Genomic DNA, 22,071 nt, shown 5'->3' with positions numbered 1-22,071 from the left:
GGCGTTGGGCCTCTGGGCCAATGCACAGAAGACAGTACTATTCCCACTGGCCTCACTGCCAAGGAAGGGCCCCACTGAACTCCTGTGCTTCAGCTACAGTGATAAGTCACTCATTTTCGGTATCTGGGGATCCAGATTGCAACTGACCTGATGGCCTGCTACTGCCTTAATATGGATAGAGTCTTTCAGGGATTGGAAAGATATATTAGTTTCTCGTCACGCCTGCACTGTGTAAAATGGCTTTTCTCCTTCGCTGTTTATACACCCTGCAAAATGCTATGTGCAAAATCCCACCAACTACTTTTATTCAACTTAATTAAGTCCTAGTGTCCTGAGTATGGGCGGGTAAACGTAGCAAAGTCAAGCTCGATTTCCTGAAATTAGACACCGACCTAGGGGGTCTGAGATTACCAGACCTCAGACTGTATTACTTTGCATGCCTCCTGCAGTATGCTGTCCAGTGGTGTTCTGAGGGCCCAAACAACGAGAAGTCTCTACTGGGTACGTGGGGTGCTGGCACAGACCTTCCGCACTGCCTTATGCTGGGGAGGGGAGATATACCCAATGACCACCCCTTTATTGTGGCAGCAAGTGGCGGCGCGAGTGCTGCCTCGAGCCCCCTATCCCAGACCCCTACCCCTTCGATGACTGAAGCCCATGCATGACATTCAGTCGGTTATGGATCTGACACAATAGTTTACAGGTGGTTGCAACACAGTTGGAGGCCTGTACCTCAATGGTATAGTCCGTGCGATTGCAGAGATGCAGGTTGTTTTTAATCTACATCAAGGGCAGTAACTACAGTGTGCCAAAGTGTCTCATGCAATTCGTGTTATCTGGCCGACCTTCCACGCTGAGCCCATGGAATCTCAGACACTACAGTTAATACTGGGCCAAGGGTCGTCCTGTGGCCTGATCTTGAGCTTCTGCTGAGCCCTTAAAGGGGATTGACATACCAACATGACAGCGGTCCAGGATAGGTGGACGGAGGCTCTGACAGCACCTCTGGCAGAGAGTGCATGGAAGGTAGCGTTTGCCCAGGTTGGGGAGGTGGCCAGCAATGTCAGGTTCAGACTTACACAGTTTTATTACCTGCACGAAGCCTACCTGACCCCTATGCGTTTACACAGAATTGTTAGTACTCATTCAGCAGGCTGCCTACGCTGTGGGATGACATCAGTGACCTTTCTCCATAAAACACGGGATTGCAGCGCCCTACTGGAATTCTGGGAGTGAGTCCTGGGGTCATTACTGGGAGTCACCCGGGTGTCAATAGAATCCTCTGTAATAGACTGTTTACTTGGAGTGCTCCCGATGCCAAAATGAGGGGCCCAAATCTGCCACAGACTTGCACTGCTGGGTCTAGTATTGGCTAAACGTGGGGTGTTCATACACTGGACACAATCCACAGCCCTGACGGGTGATAAATGGCTCGCTGATAGACAAGAATGGGGCGTAGCAGAAGAGAGACACCTGCAAGCAGAGAGCACCGATGAAAATGCTGAATGGGATTTAGACACATGGAGGATATGCTGAATAGCCTGTTAGATATTGAAGCTTTGGCACTCACACCTCACTCAATCCCAGGGAGCCAAGAACAGGAGATGCTCCACATAATTGACTTGAGGTCTAGGTCAGAGTTTTGAGAATGTATAAGCCCTAATGGTTATGAGCTTCTGGGGGTTGGCATGGTGAGAAAGGGGTAATACTGCTGAGCCTTTGCCCTCCCCTGAGTCAATGGTCCTCTGTCACTTTCCCCCACCCCTTCCTGCTCCCAAGGCCACTCCAAGTTGTGCTGCTGTTTTTTCCTAATGTGAGTTGTTCATGTAAATGTTATAAACTCTCTGCTGTGTTATTGATAAGGTACAGTTGATTCACTATGCAATGTATATTCTATCAACAGTTGTGCTGAAAAAATGGTTTCCCTGCGTGACTCCACAGTACTCTTGCTCTGTCTTCATGTCATAATTTTGAATCAACACAAATGAACAATATGGTTAAAAATGTATCAGAGAGGTGTTCCATACAGGTAATAGTTGCACAATTCCATTACATTTCTTATAGCTTAACTGGCCAATGGACATTATTGGTTAGAGATCTTAATTTTCCTGGTGGATGGTAAAGAGCAAACTCCTTAGCCAAATAGTCTAAAGATCAAGCATAATAACACTTGGTGGACGAGGCAGAGGGATTTAAAGCTTTCTCTTTCCTTTACTTGTAGCTATGGAAGGAATTAGAGACCAGCATGATATAATGTACTGGTTCAAGACACACAGAAGACTGAGTTTTGAAGTTTCGAGTTTGTAGAGTTATTTGTTAGAAGGGTCACTGTTGGAAATAGGGTTAATTGTTGAGGGGGTGAAACCCTACTCAAGCAGCAACCACAAGCTCTGTCAGGGTAAGACACAAGCAAACTGACCTGTGTTCAACCCTCTGGTAGCTTGGCATGAAAGCAGTTAAGCTTAACCTTGAGGCAATGTGTAAAGTATTTATGCAGCACTTGAAACTGTAATAAAGTGAAGGCGCGACACAAGAAAAAATCCACACCGATTCAGAAACTTAGAGTCAAATTTAATAAATCCTTAGAAACCAAAACAACAAAAATCCAGACAGTAGAACCTGAAATATCACATTTCAAAATGGGTAATAAAAATGGTGCCTAGAAGTACAAAGCACCAACTCTAGTTATATGGTTGCGCTAGACTGGGACAAGGTCACAAGTTCAGGCCGGCCGATTGTGAGCTTGGATACAGGGATCAAGTTAGGCCCCCTGAACAAAGTACCTTAAATCCTGGTATCAGAGTGTGTTGAGATACTGTTTTGAGTATGCGTCACACAACAGGCGTACCAAAGAGCTGCAATGCTGCGATGCTAAGTCCTGCGTCACCATCGAGAATGCTGTGGGTGAGGGGCTTGCGATGCGAAGCCCTTCATTGAAGATGTGTCTGCCACCGGAAATTCCAAAGAAGCTGCAATGTGGAGTCCGGCGTCATCATCGCAGATGCTGTCGACGAGAGGCTTGCAATGAATAGGCCTCTATCAAGGATGTGTCGTGCAACATCGGTTCCAAGGAGACTGCGAGCTGCGATCTGAGCTTCAGCATGAGGAGTGTGGTGGGTCCAAAGCACAGCAGAGAGGAGATGCGTAGCACTGCATCAGTTTTGACTACAGCTGGGCTAGCAAGGCACCGTCAGGCCCACTTCCAAGGGTCCAGGACTAGCGTTGCATGCACAGCAGATAGACTCCAGTTGCTGGGTCCAAAAAGGTAGGAGCCTTTTCTGTACCGGAGTCTCTGAACAGGAGATAAGCCAACTAGCACTTGGAGTCATTCTGGTGGTCCTTGAATTAAGATGTAGGCCCAGTCCTTTCACTCAAGCAGCAGGGCAACAGAGAAGTAGTCCTTCTTGAAGAGCAGAACAGCAGTCTTGTGATAAAGTCTCTCTGATGCACCTAAAGCTACCAGGGAGTGGGAAGCTAAACTCTGTCACATAGCACAAAAAGTGAGATTGATCCTGATAGGGTTTCAGAGTCAGTCTTAATCACCCAGCAGGTAAGTCAAAGGTAAAATAGATGGTCAAGCTGAAAAAGAATTGAGTTTTTTTGACATCCAGATGCTCCCAATCTTAGGGAAGCTCTCACAGTGGCATTCCAAAAACATGATACTGGCTTTGCTTTCCCCTTGGCAATAGATTCCAAACTTGCAGCCAATGAGTCTGAAATCCTGGGTTATCTTAGACTCTGCAGCAATTTGAGGTCTTTAAAAAGACCACATTGCAGATTTTGAGACTGATTTTGTCTCCCTCTTGCATATGTACCCTACTGGGAATCCTGTTAAATAGCTGCCAGCGGGCTGTCCTGTTAACGCTTACTGACCCCCAACAAAGTGAGCCCCATCCACTTCTAGTGCTAGACCTTGCATCCACATTTGTACTGCAGGCAGTTCCAGTCATTCCTCAGTTGGCGGCAATGGTTTGAATCTGGTTCTGACTCCAAAAGCGTTGGTCATACTCCTTGAAAAATAGCTTTGATTGAGTCACAGCTTGATCAGTAGATTTTTGCCTTTGTTAAGTCTGAAATGGATAGCTGCATTTTTTATTTTTTTTAATTAGTGGTCCTTGGAAATATTGCACCTTTGACCCCATTGGCTTACTCTTTTTTTAACAGTTGCTTACTCTTCTTGTTGTGAAAACTAGAAGTCTCCCCCAGAAGGCAGGCCTTTTTTGAAGATGAACACATCTTTTCACCTTGCAATAGTTACTTATTGATGCAAAGTGTATTTTTCAAGCAGCCTACATAGTTTCTGAAAATCTACATTCAGACTCTGGTCACTCTCTGGGATTGAATTTTGACATTTCGAGGTAGGTGAATTAGGGAGGGGAGTGTTAAAATGCTCTGGGGACCCTAGATTGTAGGAAGTGCCAAAACCCGCACAGCCTTTATTGGCTGCATCCAGAGAATCTGGAGTTCTTCCTGCTTGAGTTCCTTCTGTTGTCTACTTCCCAAGTGGTGTTTTCAACAAGGTATGAAAAGCCTCTTGTTTGAGCGACTGGTCTCACCTGGGTTTTACCTTATTGTTGTGTTGTTCTAGAGGTTGTCCGTCTCCTTTCTTTGCTCCCACAGCTGCTGTTCTCCTTTCTGTCATATTTTTACTCTCTGTGTGCTCTCTGTTTGAGCTCAACATGTACGCCATACCATATATTGCCTTTTGATATCTGCAAAGCTCTCCGGTGCTCCTGGGGCATGTCTTTCCCTAAAGAAAGCTTCAGGTTAATATAGGTTACTCCACAGGATTGACCTTTTTAACCTTTTGTTATATGCAATACTCTTCTTAATAGGAAATGCATTAAGGCAAGTAGGAAGAGCGAGACATGCATCTATTGCAAGGTGGAAGAGGTGTAAAATATGGAGTTAGACCTTGAAAACAAACCCAAAAGACTTAGGGCCTGATTACGACATTGGCAGAGGGGATTACTCCATCCCAAATGTGACTGTTATCCCGCCTGACGAATTACAAGTCAATTATATCCTATGGAACTCGTAATACGGAGGGCAAGATATTCGTCACATTTGGGATAGAGTAACCCCCTCTGCCAAAGTCGTAATCAGGCCCTTAGTGGAGTAAAAGTGAATATTCAGGTATATGAGGTTACCTGGGCTGAATCAGATAACTTCCCTTTGATGGTGCAACCTGGAAGAAGACCAACATTAGTACCAGTTATTTTCCACAATTCTTTTGTGCATTGACATAAATATAGATTCTATGAGTATGCCATTACCAAGTTGAAGATGTTGGATGAATTTCAGATTTAAAGTTAGTGCTCAGGAAAGATGATGAATCCAAAGCACAGAAGTGTACTTTATCACTGCATGATTCCCTACAATTCCAATCAATGTGCATTATTCTGTTTAGTTGACTGGGAGCATTGTTGTGTGAAAGGCTCTGTGCATGGTTTGAAAAAGTGTGCTGTTCTGCCCTGTATTTTGTATCCGGCCTGCTCTTAATTGTACTTCCAGTCATCCCAGGAATGTGAGGTGCTCCACATTTTCAGGACTCGCCTACTACAGCACATTGGCTACATGCACTCTCACTTGCAAGGGATTTGTATACAGCAAGAGGCTTGCAGGCCACCCATGGCTGAACATTGGTTAGCTTCATTGTCACTCTTATCCGCTGCCTTCTAATTAGGCAGCGCATGCTGGCTTCACTTCTTCTTTCTGCTGAAGCAAGGGCCAAATACTGATTGTTTGAGCTTGGTTGCTGTCCTTTCACTGATCCGGCTATGATTGAGGTACTACGTTAATTTTTTTCTTCTTCCCCGTAATACTTGCTGAACCTCTTGCCATTTGTCGTTCTGTTTTACTACGCCACACACACTTTAAAGAAGCACGTTTCTCCTTTGAATTGGATGTTTATTGTGACAACAGATGCTATATGCTTTTATTGTGACAATAGATATTATCTGCTTCCAAATATATTTTTGGATATTCATGGGCTAATTTCTTTCCTTATTTGATAGAATTTTTTGCCAAATATCTTATTATTTTTTTTCTTTTTCACACATAGAAAGAGTAACTGATTTGCTCAAATTCACGAGGGTGTTGGGAAAGCAAATAGGTCTCTCTTTTGAGATTGTCGGCTCTGCCATTGCCTTTATTCTGCATGCTGAACAGCATGGGCATAGTCGACTTTGGCAATGATTTGTAGCCATCCTCGATAGTAGCGTGGCTAAAAACAACAATAAAAAATGACCATGAGGCATCACGCGCTAATGCACTTTTAAAAAACAAAAAACAAATGCACATTAGCCCTGCCTGTATCATGTCACGTTTTAAACATAGTTTTAGCCAATTTGCAAAGCATCCGCGTTGCTGTACGGCATGGCTACAAAACACTGCCAGAGCCAGTTGCTCTCGGAGACGAGATCTCTTGGCTTTGCCAATGCCTGTCACTGGACTGCGCTCCACTGTCATGGGTTTGCTGAAAAGATCTACACTCTCTGAAAAATGGGCAATTTGGGGTGTAAAGAAATAACTTCACCTGTGAAATCTAGCAAAGCTGATAAACACCTTCCACCCTAAGAGGCTTGGCATCCAGCGTTTAGGGAATCATCTGATTGTCAGCCAACAGTCAGCATGGGTGTTTCACTGGTTGCCGATAATGGCTGTTTTTAGTCCTGAGAAGCATTGGGTAAAGCAGTCTTCTCCACATCCATTCAGTAGTGATTCCCGTCTGCTACACTTCTCCTCTTTTATGGCTGAATGTCCTTCAATGGGAAACACTAAGTGCACAGCTGCCGAGCTCTGGCAACCCTAAGGAATCGTGGGATTGTTTTTTTCCGTCATATAGGGCACCCCTTGTTTAAAATTTTTGCCAGCCTTGCAGTTTGTGACTCTGTTGAAGTTTAAACATTATGGGGACTGTCAAGGTGATCATCTTCTAAACTTCACACATCCCTGGTTGCTAATGCCGTTTCACCCTGTTTTTGAAGTGACTATCTGCGTGTGCAGCAGAATTATAGTCCAGTTGTGCATTACTATGTAACCCTATGAGCAGATTTCCTTCATACTCTCCCTGGTAAAGTGGTGTACATTTCCTAACAACTAGGGTCCCTTTGACAATCTCGTGTGTACCATGCATGTCTAGTGCCAGGTTAAATTTATCAGGCTATATAGCTCGCTCAGCTTTAACAAAATCAGCATGCAAAGTCTCATAAAAAAACACAGGTCTGCTAATCAGTGCTCACCTTTCTTGAGGACTGATCTCCCACCAGAAGTGAGTATTATGACAATCTGTAATTAAGGACATGCCACTGTTCCTGTGTTAACGCTTTCACCTGGTAAAGAGAGCAGAGAAACTGTATTCTGCTGGTAGAAAGTGTGAGTTCTGAAAGAGACTTCTAACTGCAGATTCCTTACCTTAGAATGCTTCCCAGGTGTCAGACCAGATCTGGAAAATCTTAAGCAGTGCCTCTGCACACTGGTAGGTGGTGCCAACGACACAGCATCCAGCGCGCCTAATGAGATGTCCAAGGTGCCTATGTAGGAGCCACCCCAGCACACTGACGTCAGTTCTTTTCTTTCTGTGCCAACAGTCGTAGATCCAGAGAGATACCTGGGTCACTTTTTGCCCAACTTTTTCTTGACTTTTGTCGAGTCATTTTTAGGTTGAGCTTGGCAGCGTGCAGCGCTATCTGCAAGACATGTTGTATTCAATATGGGCTTTTAACCACACCCACTCTTGCCATTTGTTCTTTGTTGGGCTTGTCTTAAATGCTTCCTTTTTTATTGGCCCATTTTTAAAATGTCCCTCCCTTAGTTTCTGCCCAGGAGATTTCATTAAGAGAGCGTTTTTGTTGGCCATCACACTATGTCACATTTCTTCCTGTTACAGTGTGTGATACCCTGCCCCACCTCCTCCTGCCTGGTTTCGGGGTTGCTTTTAGTCCCAGCCATGACCCTTTATCCTCCGGGCTCGATCATGTCTCAGAACAATGTGTACTTACGTCTCTAATAATAAGATAGATATGAGATAGGTGCTGTCATTGCTTGCCCTGGTGTTTGCATGAATATAGCACTTCTACCATGTTACGTTATATTTAATTTCAGCAAACAAACACAAACTATGGACAGAATGTGGGCCAATCAAACATTCACCGATCTGGGTTTTCAGTTTGGAACCAGCAGTATGCTAATCAGTCTTGACCCTGTTGCCTATTGGAACAGTCCAGCATGAACTGCCAGGCCAGGTCCTCCCTGGACCAGAAACAAGCATCCTGGGACTGGATTTAGGGTATTACCCTTCATCAGCCAGGCTAGCTTGAATCCAGTGGCACAGTGACCCAGGGACCCACGTCTGGGCATACCCGGCGCACTTATGGCGACAAAAGCAAACAAACACAAATGGAATGGCATAGGTAGCAAAAAAATTATCTATTTATACCCAGATCTCTGTACTGGGAGAGAATGTTTGACATTGATCAGCATTCCGTCCATCACGTGTTCTTTTTGCAGTTGTTGCCCTAAGTGGGAAGGGTATGCCCAGACGTGTGCCCCGTGCGCCCCATGCCACTGGATTCAACTAGCCTGGCTGAGGAGGGGTGATACCCGAAACTGGTCCCAGCAGACGTTGTGGTGTGAACACGTTCTTGTTCTTTGGGTCTGCGGACACAACTGCACCTCTGTGAGCATTACACACATGCAACCTCCCTACCCCCCTCCCAATGTGACATACCTATATTTGTGAGGACCAGACAATGACCGTAATGAAGTGTGTGTTTACTAGTCTAACTCCACGCGAGCTTTGATAGTAGGGAAGGTTATAAAGCAGACCGAGGCCAATATAACTGCACTTTGAGTTTTTTGATACACACGCTTGAAACTACTAATACACACTGCGGGAACCCTTGTTATGCCTAAATTTCAGTGTATGTAGGAATTAAATGCCCTGCGCCAATAAATTCCACTCAGTAAAATATTTACAGTGTAATTTTTACTGCGTTTATTGAACATTCTTCAACTCTTGTATGTTATCATCTGCATACATCTGAGGGAGACACTTTAACAATACAAGTTTATTAAGTTAAACTTTCTATCTTTATATTTGCCACAATGCTGCACCATTGTGACTGATATCCCACTGCAAAGTCCTAAACAGAGTTAATTGTGCGCACCTATTATCTTAGTAGTGAAGCATTCACAGAGGTCTCACTATATACCATCATCTGAACTTCAGTATGCACGTGTCACTGTTGACATCCAAAGACCTCTCACTTTCATTTACTATTAACTAGAGATTGAAGCTTGAGCTTAGAGCACGTTTCCCGGACAACTATATAGAAACTTGGTAAAAATAATTTGCTCGTTGGTCATACCTCGTCATCTAACAAATGGTTAGGCAAAATCCCTTTTTTTTTTTTTTTTTTGGGCAGGAGTGTAATCATAGGCAGGGTTGATGGCCCAGGGACCTGTTGTGATTAATTGTGAATTATAGAAAGTTTTTTTTTTTTTTTTAACATGGCTAATGACATTCTTGTCTATTCAAAACACAAGGTATCCGTGTTGTCTTTTAGCAACAATGTTGACATGAATAAATGAATTAAATTTTATGAAAGTGTACCAGTACCTAAAGGTGTCAAGGCGTTAAAGACACTGCAAGACTGGATGACAGCGACAGACTATCATCGTCCAAGTAAGGCCATGCTACTTATGACGAGGATTTTTCCTTCCCAGTATCATTCTTTTGATCAGATGACCCTTATCCTTCCACTGCTTACACTTACGGAATTATTTTTTTCTTCCTCTTTCAGCGCTCCATGCGAGTGCATGCATTTTCTTGCTCTCTTCTCCGGGTGCTGCTTCTCTCTCACATCAGTTAACCCCACCAGCACTTTCCATGTTGCCCCTATCCCCAGCTCATTTGTTGATCCCCCCAACTCCTCCTCTTCTATTGGCTTGTTAGACCTGGCCAGAAGGTGTAGTACCAGAATATCATGGCTTAAATATTATCAGTCAAAAATACTGTGGACCAAATATAGTTTACAAAAATATCGCCCAATTTGAGTTAATAATTGAAAGTCACCTCCCATATTTACTCCAGACATTCCTTTTGTTTCTGATATTCTGACATGCAAGCAGCTAGAAGGATCTTTAACACTCTTTCCAGAGTGAGGCATGTATAATAAAACAGGCTCTGTTCAAATGCAAATGGCTGCAGGCCACACATGTTCTGAGTGGAGTTCATTTAAGTCTGGGTGAAGTGTGCCGCCTCCTAGTGACAGTAGGGCACTACATAGTATTCCCAGAATAGCAACATTCCACACAGCACTGCATCGAGGGAATCCTTGTGCATCACACTGCACCCTACCAATACTTACCTGGTGCGTTGCTCTGTTACACAGGGAACACTTATCCATCACAGTGCACCCTAGGAACACTTACCTGACGTATTGCAGTGTTGCCCTCCAGATACTTAACCGTCACACTGCACCCTAGGAACATATACCGAACGAGTTGCACTTTTACACAGGGGCTACTTACCCATCACACTGCACTGAAAGGAAACACACCCGATACGTTGCACTTTTACACAGGGGAAACTTACCATCCTACTGCACCCTAGGAACACTTACCCTGCATGTTGCACTGTTACACAGGGGATATCTGCCCGTCACACTGCACCCTAGGAACACTTACTTGACGCGTTGCACTGTTACACAGGGGATAGTTACCCATCACACTGCTCCCTAGGAACACTTGCCTGGCACGCTGTACTGTTACACAGGGAATACTTACCCACCACACTGCACCCTAGGAACACTTACCTGGGGCACTGCAGTCTTACACAGGGGATACTTACCAATCACACTGCACTGTAAAGATACTTACACAGCAGAGCACTGTATGTAGGTTAGACATGCATCACACTGCACCATATGTAAACATACCCACCCAATGCACTGCATCAAAACCAGGCTAACTCACAGTGCTGTATTACATCCAGACGATACTTATGAATCGAGTCCAGTGACAATCTGAGTGAGTGCTGTCTGAATCATGCCATGATAAAGTGCTTATGCACGACTGCAGCTGAAATTCTAATATAAAGTTCTGCACTTTTCTTTAAACCCTTAGAAGCAGAGGTCACGGGACAATAGCTTGGGGTAGAAAATAATTTACAGAACCAGGTAACCAGGTCCCTTTCAGCTATATCACAAAACACAGACGCAGATGGCAGCCTCTAGCATTACCCTTGTTTACTTAGTGCTTCGCTTCCACTGCCTCAGGCTCTTTCTACAGGATGTCCTTTTTAGGTCAAGCATAGCAGCACGCAAGCGTTGCTCTTCCGATCTGTTATCTATCTGTGGGCTTTAACCACGCCCACCTCATGCCCATCACTTTTATTCGTTCCTGGGCCTGCTTTTCAAAAATCCCTTGATGTCATTGGTAAATGCTTTATGTTTGTCCCGCCTTGGGTCGGTTTTGTTACCTTCTTGCACACTGACCCTGTTACATGGATAATTGCACATTTGCTGATATGCTTTGCTATGGGCGAACTACTCTGTTTTTTTGTCTTCCCTTTGCTCATGGCCACCACGGTGCTCACAACGCAAACTCAATCGCTGCATATCTGTGAACAGGATAGCTCAAGGCATGCATATTTCGCCATGCCCTATGTGATACAGATCTGGCATTTTATATTATAATATGACATATCATCTTTGAATCCCTAATCCGCAAATCTACGCCCAATTTCTCCTCGTATTTAAAAGCAGGCGTCTGGGCCAGCACCATGATCCTGTACTTCTCAGTCCCTCTGTTGTGACCCAGATCTCTGCCCTTTGCACTTACATCTAGACTTCTTTAAGAAATATTGCAAATATTATTTTGATTGAAGATTTGATTGGCTGTGGTATTGTACATTTTTTAAAATACTGGTAAATACTTCGTTCTTAAACTAGCACACCATTTGTTCTCAAAATTCAAGCAATTACCTTGATTTTTTTTTTATAGTTCACACTTTGGATCTTTGCATGCAGATGTCTTGAGGTACGTGTTCATTTGATGAAAATCTAGCTCATCAAAGATGGCCGTTTTGCCTGCATCATCCCTACATAGATGTGCCCTAGTACTTTCTTTATATTTATTTATATATGATAGCCTACTTCGATATTCAATCAGGTGTTTACCTGTCACTCCTCGTAAGCCTCGCGGAATGCATTTATTTTTGTCATGTGACTCATCCGTCATTCTCTAAGCTGGCCATTCTTTTAAACAGTTGTCAATTAAACATAGTAATTACATTCCTGCAATTTCAAATTACGTTCCTTTTTCGGTCGAGTGTGCTGCAGGTAGAGGAATAAGGTAAATGGAAGTGCTTTAGTTATATGCAGGGACACTGGAATTATGTGGCAGGAAAAGACCAAATTATGTAGCACAGTTGACCAATTTGTGTGGCAAGAAAAGTCCAGTTATCAATTTACAACATCAATAGCTCTAACTCAAGCAAATGCGAGACCTATTGCATTGCAAATGCTTGTTTCAATTGCTTCCAGTGTGCTAAGGATATATCCCCTCAGAAACCTATGATTTTAAACCTTGCGGTGAATATCATAGGCATATTTCTGTGACTGATCCCCGTTTGGTTTACTATTGGTGCTTGTGGTTGAGCCACAACTCCAACTCATGCTCAGACTGTCTTTTGATGCAACTGAAGGCGATTCGAGAGAGGTGGCTGAAGCGCCTCATGCCACATCAGCTTAAGACCCCACTTGGTTACCGCTCTGAGGGATGGTCCAAGTCCTTTGTGGCCATGGAAGAGGCTTCCACAGACTTTGTGGTCGGTAAGGACACCTTGCTGCCCAGTACTGCACCCCCACCTCTTTAATGCGCCCTCTTGGCGCACTACCATCTGGTAGGAGGCAGAATCCGGCAGTTCTTCCCAGAATGGCAGACAAGTGGGTGTTGCAGATCGTTTGGCGGGGTTACACCCTGACATTTATTGCACCCTCGGCCTCCATGCCACCTTCTGTATGAGGGCTATCTGGGGACCAGCTGTCCTTTCCACGCCAAGAAGTGCAGCCTCCCTTTGGCCAAAGGAGCCATTGAGAGGATGCTGCACTAGAAGTAAGTTGTGGTTGCTACTGCTGCTACTGTCCAATACCGAAAAAGGATGGAGGCCTTCACCCTATTCTCAACTTTAGCCCTCTCACAGCCTTCGAGAAAAGACAGGTTCAAAATGCTCACCCTTTACCTGGCCCTGTCTGTCCTAGACCCTGGAGACTGGTTGGTAGAGTTGGACCTGCAAATGCTTACTTTCACAATCCCGTCTTGTGGGCCCACAGATGCTACCACTGTTCATGGAAGGCTCAGAGCATTTCCAATATGCTGTTCTTCCCTTTAACCTCAGCTGTGCACCAGGGGTGTTCACAAAAGTGATGGCAGTGGTTGCTGCTCATCTTCTGAGGTCAGGGGTCCAGCTACTGAATGAGGACCCCAGGCAGTCATCATCCACCTCTAGACAACGGAAAACCATATACATTCATTAGGGGGTCACTGTCAACATGTCGAAGTCACACCGACTCCTTCTCAAATGCCCCCTTTCATCGGAGCCATACTACACGCGGTGACATTTTGCACTTACCCTCCAGCACTGAGAGTCCTGGGCATTTAGGCTGTGATCCTGATGTTTTACCCCTGGTCCTGGATCTCAGTGAGACTGACTCTGAGGCTGCTGGTCTAATGGCCTTCTGATGGCAAAGCACACCAAGTAGCACATACAGCCTCTGTAGTGGGATCTGAAATCCCAGTGGGCACAGCACCAGGGGAATCTCTCGGATCGTATCTAGATTTTGGAGGAGACTGCACTAAATCTTTAGTGGTGGTTACTGAGTTGCGAACTGGTCAGTGGTAGACCCCTCTCCATTTCCTTCCCAAAACTGAAGAGTAGTCACCGATGCCTCGCTTCTGGGACGGGGCGGCCACTTGGAAGAGGTGGCGATCAGAGGACTCTGATCTCCGGCAGAAATTTGTCTCCATATCAACTTGTTGGAACTGCGGGTCATCCACTTAACACTGACAACCTTCCTGCCATCCATTAAACGGATGCTGATTCAGGTGTTAACAGACAACACCACCACCATATACTGCAACAAGCAGGGCGGGATGGGGTAGTGGGCCCTGTGGCAAGAGGTGCTGTGATACATGAACATCAATCCATACATTTGTGAAGCACTGCTGTCTGGAGATTCAGGTCCATCAAGTTGGTCATTTTGCCCACTCGGACCTGAAGGACTTTCTGGTTTAAGTCAGTTTGCAGCCCCTTCTCCAGGAGGTTTTTGCTGGAGTATCTGTAAGGAATTTGGGTTACAAGTCTCTTTCAGAAAAACAAGTTATTTACTTTTTGTAACTCTTTTTCTGGTACAGACTCTATCTAACCGTATATTGCTTAATGACCATCCTTTCCTCCCCACACTGCAAACTACACACCTTACTCTGGAAGGCCCTCCTTAGCTTCAGCACATTGGTCACAACCATTCTGACATGGCTCTGCGTCTGTGGATACAAAACGTGTATCAAATAAATTAATATCAGCATGCTGGGGTGGCTTATATATAGGCACCACACACGCAATATCCAGTGCAGATGAAGTCGACTCTGAGCAGTCTGCGCCACTGAGTAGCACACACAGGTACTGCTCAAGAGTTTCCAGATCAAGTCTGATGCCTGGGGAGTATTCTAGCTTTATTGATATGAAATTGAGGACCAGGGAGGTTGTGAACTTGATTCTTACAGAAGATGAGACCATGTCCTTGAGGGGCTAGGATTCAATAAAGGTCTGGATGGGAACCCAAGTATTTACCTAACCATACAGAACAGTTGTCTGTTCTTTATTCATGTAATTGATTGGTGTTTGGAGTTCAAGTGGTAACCATTGGTAAAATGCGGCTTTCAACATTTGTGTGACCATCCAAATATCCATCCACTATTTTGTAGTACCATATTACTCAAATGCTGACTCTGCAAAAACATTGACAATACGTTGGCATGTATTAAAGGTTGCAAGGCACATGCAAATTGTTTGTGTCTGTGCTAAACATGTTACATGAATCCAGTAGTAAGGTCTGCTTTCTACACTTCATAAAGAAGGACTAGTTCTATAATAGATTCTAAAGGTTCTTGCATCAGTACTACTTCTCAGGCCAAGCTAACATTGTAGGTATTGCAATTTTGATAGCTAACTCCTGCTTAAAAGTAGTAGCCATTGTGAATGGTCAGTCATTAACAGTGGTGCCTAGAGTGGGTCCTTATGTCTACTCCATGTTGAGCATATATTTCCAGAATTCAGAAATTCCAGATATTGTCTCTGTTGCTAAGGGTGGCCTTAACATTGGTATCAAGAATACCCCCACAATGGGGGGTGGGGGCACGTCCAACCACTAATTGAATAGGATGCGTGAAAGCAGAGCTCCCCAGCCGCACTCCGCCATCCAGGCCCATCCTGGCTACCTAAAAACAATCTCACTCCACATACTGGCAGCAGATGGTACAGACTGGACTGCCTCCAAGTAGCTGGCATGGGAACGGGGCACAATGCACAGCACATGAAGTTACGAGAGCTGAGGCCTCTGCGGCACACCATCCCCCTCGCAATATGGCGGCAGGATGAGGGCCGCAACATACTGTGGAGCTGAGCGGCTGAAGCGGGGCTATTCCGCACAAAGGGGGACATCTGCTATTCTGGCGCTGGCTGGGAGTGGTCGGCAGCCCTAGGCATCATGGGCCTGATAGGCCATTAGTGGTGAGGTGTCCCTAGGCAGACCCCCGGCTGAAGAAGCCACCGGACTGGGGAAGTGGATCTGCCCAGAGACGTGATGAGTGGGGGGCTCATGGCCCCTCCCTTGTTGCCACTGAATGCGGCTGTTGTTTGCGGGTCGCATGCCATTAATTTGGTTTCACCTGCCTCTATTCTGCCCTCAAAGACCGGGGCAGTGCGGACCGGGCATGCTTTGGTGGTGATCTGCCGAACGAGCACAGAAGCTTGGGGGTGTGATATAAATACAGAGCAGGCAGTGGGCGTACCTTTGAGGCAGGTCTGTGGCATTGCGGGACACAAGATAACTGATCTCCCACAGCTAAATAGGGGGAAAGACATTGCTTCCGCCCTACCCCCGCTGGAAGCCCCTATTGGAATTGAACATTGAAAGTAGAGTGTGGGGGGGGGGGGGGCAGTGAACTACCGCTCCTTTGATTATTGGCCTCCCCCTGCCTCCCTGTGGGACTTGGTGTAGCATTGATGATTGCGTCTTCTTGAGGGACTGCCCACCTGGCACAGTCTTTTGAGATAAGGGGAAGTGCCCCCCACCTCCCCATCCTGCTCTGCATCGATACCTTTACAATCGAAGGGTGCCCTACTGGAAGCACCCAGCCCTCCAAACATCCTGTACATTTACCCACTGTGCAACTAGGTTACATAGATGCCAATTCAACTCTTTTCTTCCCCCGGGGGACAACATGAGGTGCTAATCAACCAACATCCCACCCCCACCCAGGTGACACCCAAGGTAACATTGGCCTTTGGACAGTGAACCTCGCCTCGATGGGTAAATACTCCAAAAAAAGAAGCTTGGTGACCCTGGCTGGTCTTTGGATGCTGGTCCTCTGACCGCGCCGGCGGCTGGGACAATGATGGAAGGTTGCTCACATGAGGGACACAAATGAGCAACACTAGACCCCATACTTCAGGCCATAGTTGTGTCACGTGAAGCACTTGAATGTATGAGAGATGCCATCGTCACAGACCTGCCGTTACTGAGAGATGACCATAGATGTCTTGTGAAGAGTTAACACTACTGAGAGAACCCTGGATGATCTTAATCTCGAGATGACAACTATGCAGGGCTGATTGACTAACATGGAGACCATAGTAAAGACACTGGAACTACAGGTAGAGGACGCAGAGAACAGGGCAAGAAGAAATTGCCTTCGCATTGTAGGCCTGCCAGAATGCATTGAGGGACCAGGCTAACTTCCTGGAAACATGGCTCCGAAAGGAGGTAGCACTCTGGGGCCTCTCCCCATTTTATGCACTTGAACGTGTGCACCGAGTTCCTTCTCAACCCCCGCCACCTGGATCGGGACCCCGACTAGTAGTGGCCAGGGACCTATACTTCAGAGATCGGAATAATATCCTATCTCAAACACAAGCTAAACGTGCCATTATGGTGGAAAACAGTAAGGTGATTACATTCCTGGACTTTACGAGAGAGGTGCAATGGCAGAGGGACTCGTTCACCCAGGCTAAAAGGAACCTAAGAGACTTGGTTATCAAATATACTATGCTATTCCGACTTTGTGCAGTTCTTTACCTCTTTGCCCCAACTTTGGGATTGGATTGAGCACCTTCCCTGGCATGAGAGTGGCCTGGGGGTTGAAATGGAGCACACCGCCAAACGACTCCCAAGAAGGAAGCCTGAAACCAGCATGAAGGTGGCCCCGTTTCCCTTACAGACACTGCAGGAATGCCAGAGGGCATTGAAGGTGGTAGCGGCCATCAGTGGGGTAGGCTATGCACCGGCCTCAGAACTGGGAGAGGATGATGAAGACAACTAGCCGCAGATTCCTTACCTTAGAATTCTCCTCCAGGCATCAGACTGGATCCGGATTTTTTTTCCCTCAGCAGTACCTCTGCGCGTCGGTAGAGGGCGTTGAGCTACTCCGCAACGGCATCATCTCCGGACATGATGTCAGCGGAGTCCATATATTCCCTCTTCCGATGCACTGATGTCAGCTTCTTCTTTTCTGCCCAGCACCGCAGATCCGGTCCTGCAGTACCCTCAGGCTTTCTGGCCTTTTCTACCCGACGTCAGGTAATTTTCTTCTGTCATTTTATTACACTTCATAGTGAATATGCCTCCTGGGTTTAAACCCTGTGGATCCTGTTCCTGACAGATGTCGGCAATGGATCCTCACTCTGTTTGTGGTGCCTGGGGTCCCATCATGACGCCGACGACTGCAACGCCTGCCAGCTTCTGAAGCCGAACTCTTTGCAAGAATGTCGTATGAAGCTCCTTGCAGCATGGGCAGAAAAGTCCTCTTTGTGCCGGTGTTGCAGTCAGTCTTCGTCTTTGCGGTCCCGGGTGCACTCTAGGAGTCGTACTCGGAGGGTTCCGTCAACCTCACTGGCACCATCAACGTCTCCAGGTAGGTCTTCTCAGGCGCCTGCATGCTCTTTGGCGTCTCTGCCTCTGCATTCTCCTCCTGTGGAATCCGCACCGAGTCGACCCCATCTTTTCCGCCATTTCCTGGCGCTGGGCGACTATTGACCAAATGCAACTTTATTATGGGTCTCTTCATTCTATCTTTGGTCCTTCCCCTCCCTCTGGAGTGATTTTCCGGCCCTATGGAGGTGGTGAATGTTTTGGCAGGGTCCTCGACAACGGTTTCCACCTCTGTGCCTGCTCACACTCTTGTCTCCGACTCCGGTGTTTGATCGGGGTCAGTGCACGGCCTCGGACGACCTCCGTCGCCTTTGGCTGGTCCTTTTGTCCCGACGCCTGACACGACGCTGTTGGCCACGCCGACTCCACTCAACTCCCCTATCTTGATTTCTCCAGAGTCGGACGACGGCACTTCTGAGGAAGCTTCTTCTACTCGGGAGCGGCGCTGGGGATTTTACAGGCAAAGTCTGTGCTGGGCCCACTCTCTGATTCCCTTGCACTTCCTCCTGCTCCCCTTCTGGTGCCCAGTCCAGGTGCATCCTCGGATTGGCTGCTTGATTTGGGACATGCTAGTGGTCTCGACTCCTCCCCAGCATCTAGTTCGCTCTCGTCCCCTGGTTTGGCGACGGACGGCAGCTATGCCTTCGCCGATATTTTGCGGCGGGTGTCTGATGTTTTAGACTTGCATCTTCCCACGGTGCAATTGTCTGTTGATCCCTTATCATCTTTTACCTCGGATCAATCTGACACTGAACCTGTTCTGCCTTTTTGCGAGGCTCTCTACGATATCCTTCTGGGTGTCTGGACTCAGCCTATCTCTGGGCCTTCAGTGAATCGTTCTGTTTCGCACAGGCATCGGCCAGCACCAACAGACCCTTTGTGTCTTAGCCACCATTCTCCCCATCAGGGTTTTCTTACCCAAACTGCCTTGGGCATTCCTACGGTACCACAAGTTCCACCTACTCCGCCGCAGAGACTTTCGGAAGCTGGATGCTGCTGGCAAGCGTATTTGCGCCTCTTCTAGTGCTCTTTGGGACTCTGTGGAACGTTTACTTCCCTCTCTTTCTGATGATGTTTGCCCTGCTCTTACGTCTTTACACAGAGATGGTCAACAGGCTGCTCTCCTTGCAGTTCGCTCCGGTATGGACACTACTGATTCCACTGGCCGGATCATGGCTGCTTCTGTTGCCATTCGTCGCAGGGCTTGGTTAGCGGCTTCTAATTTCTGATCTCCTGTGAGGGATTCTCTTCTTGATATGCCATTTGATGGCAAGTCACTTTTTGGGGTACATGCAGATTCTGCTTTGCGACACTTCTGTGATTCCCATGGTGGAGAATAGTGTCCTTCCTCCTCTGTCACACATCCTAGTTTGTTGAGTCTTTCCGGTAATTGTCATGTTACATTTACGTGTGCTTGTAGTTGTTCAATTAGTAGAGTCGTTTTGGGCTCACATTTTGGTTGCGCCTTTGTTCTCCATATTGAATCTTTTGCGCTTCTTTCTTTTCTGTTGCTCCTTTCAGCAGAGCAGTGGTTCTGGCCCGTACCTTGTGCCTCAGCTGCGTCAGCTTCCTTTATTCTTGGGGTTGCTTCCACTGCCATAACAGTACGGCCCTTTGTTTCTCTTTGGCGAGGCTTCGTAATATTTGTTGTGTCTCCACTTTTGAGGTGGGCGGAGTGCCCTTTTCTCGGTTGGCCTAATAGTTGGCGGAAAGTCCGCCTTTGCTTGGTCTTTCTTTGCCAGTTTGTGGTTTTCTTTTGTTGAGCATCCCGCCCGTTGCCCTGCTTTTCCTTTCCCTCGCCATTTTTTCCCCTCCATCTCTGTTGCTAAGAGATTGGGTTGGACCTTTGCTCTTTGACCTTTTGGTGTAGAAGCTGTTTTACTCATTTATTTTGTTTTGTTCCACATGTGGGCAGATGTTGTACTCCTTCGGGAGCCACTTTCTGCCTACATTAGGTAGGTTCTTTACCTCTTGCTTCCTTCATCAGAAGGTTTCTTTTCCTTATTACTGTATTCCTCTGCTATGGGCTCATATTGTGCTTGTTGCGGGTTCCTCCCCCTGTCTTTTGGGATCATGGCCACTGCTCTCAGGAGCTGCAGGACTTTGATGTTCCTGTTGCTCACATCTCCTCCTGGTCCATTTTGCTGTAGCATCACTGATTGTGCTTTTTACCTTTCGTGGCACTGGCTCCTTGTCCCCTCCAGGTGCTTTTGCGCTGGGGTCCAGTCTTGTGCCTTTGGTGTCTTATACACCTGTGCATCCAGGGTCATCTCCCTCATATGGCATCACGGTATCTTTTGGTTGCCTTTTATAAAAAAAAAAACTAAAAAAAACAACGTTGACATCTCTAGCATTTTGATGTTCTCCTGTTGTACTCTGCTGATGCTGTCCTCCTCTCTATGAGGTTTTTCCCCTATCCCCATCCTGCGCTGGGCCCTCCCTGTGCTACCGCTCACAAGTTCTTCCTTTCTTTTCCATTGGATGTTTTGGGTTCTATTGTCATGCTCCCTCTTTTTGAGGCAGTGCGGTTCCTCTTTTTTGCCTTCCGGATAGTATCCTTTATTTTAAGATTTCATTGCAGGCAATGCTTTCCTTTTCATTCCCTCCCCCCTCATTTCTCTAGGTGGTGTATGGGTGTTCTTCCATGTCTTCCACTTGGTTTCCGATTTTCTTGGTACCCCTAGTCCTTCGCCTTCACTGTTCAATGAGATGGCCTGGGAGGTGTTGTACCTTTTTGTTCCTGTGGTGTACGGTGTACGGTGATTTAGTTCAGAGGCATGGTCACTGGCCTTTGAAGTCTCAGGCCCTCCCACGCCAGGTTTGAATCTAACTTTTGATGGTTTTCCTTCCCTTGCTATTATTTCGCGGACCACTTGAGTTGGTCCCCTTCTGGGCATGCTTCTAGTGTTTCTTCCTAGTGTTTTTTGCCTATTAGACATTCTTACCTGCCACTACTCCTGTCAGATTTTTCTGCCTCACTCTTTTGAATATTGTCTCTTCACGGGTCTCTGATGCCACATCTTCCTCCCGTCATATTTATTAAGGGGTGCCATCAATTGGTCTCTTGGTCATCTTGCAGTGCTCTGGCTAATTGCTAGGTCTACTGTTTCGGGTAGCACGCTATCCCTTTACAGGGGTTCACATCTCACCACCGTTCTTACATTTTTATAGGATCCTTCAGTAATGCCCTGTACTCCTACTGCATGATGCTTACATTCATTCTTCGGCCTCCAGGTTCCCTCTCAGCTGGTTTTCTGGCCTCCATTTTTACTCTGGGTTCATACTAGAATGTCTGCTCTTTAACCTTGTCGTTCTGGTTCTCATTCAGTGCTCTCTCCTTACCCCGCCTGGTGTGTGTTTATGCACTTTGCAATTGCACAGGACCTTCCTGGTCTTCTTGGAGTACTTTCTCTTTCGGCCTGTGCGATTGTTGTATTCACAGTTGTGCTAGGCTTTAATCTGTGCCTCTTAACACATGTTAATTCACATGTGTGGGGGTCTCTCCAGGGCCCCTTATGGGGTTCCCCTTCTTTCTCCTGCTGGTTTTGACACCGTGCCCCCCACCCCCTACGGATGTGGTTGCTGCCTTGCCTCTGCAATGTACTATGGCTCAGTGGTACGGTCTAGTACTGGGGTTCGCATCCAGCCAATGTCCTTCACGTAACATTTTTCTTCCCAGGCATGCCTTGGCTTTTCCCCAGGGGCATTGCTGTTCAATTGTCTGGTGTCAGTCATTTCTGTTTTCTCTCGCCACTCTGTCTCATGCCTGGTTCTTTCTCTGCGTTACCGGGTTGTTCTTGCGAGACTAGTGTGGACTGTTTGCGTCCCTCCACATTTGGTTGGATTGCTTGGGTAT

At 46.5% G+C, this 22,071-nt stretch overlaps 1 protein-coding gene across 1 annotated transcript in view; it reads left to right on the top strand.

Moving 5' to 3' along the window:
• Positions 1–22,071, top strand: part of AFG2A (AFG2 AAA ATPase homolog A) — a 1,603,044-nt gene that overhangs the window by 799,642 nt on the left and 781,331 nt on the right. The window lies entirely within an intron of this gene.

Source organism: Pleurodeles waltl, chromosome 1_2 (assembly GCF_031143425.1).
Source record: "Pleurodeles waltl isolate 20211129_DDA chromosome 1_2, aPleWal1.hap1.20221129, whole genome shotgun sequence".
NCBI classification, from domain to species: domain Eukaryota; kingdom Metazoa; phylum Chordata; class Amphibia; order Caudata; family Salamandridae; genus Pleurodeles; species Pleurodeles waltl.
The sequence above is the reverse complement of the archived record's forward strand: the minus strand, read 5'-3'. Positions and strand labels throughout refer to the sequence as shown.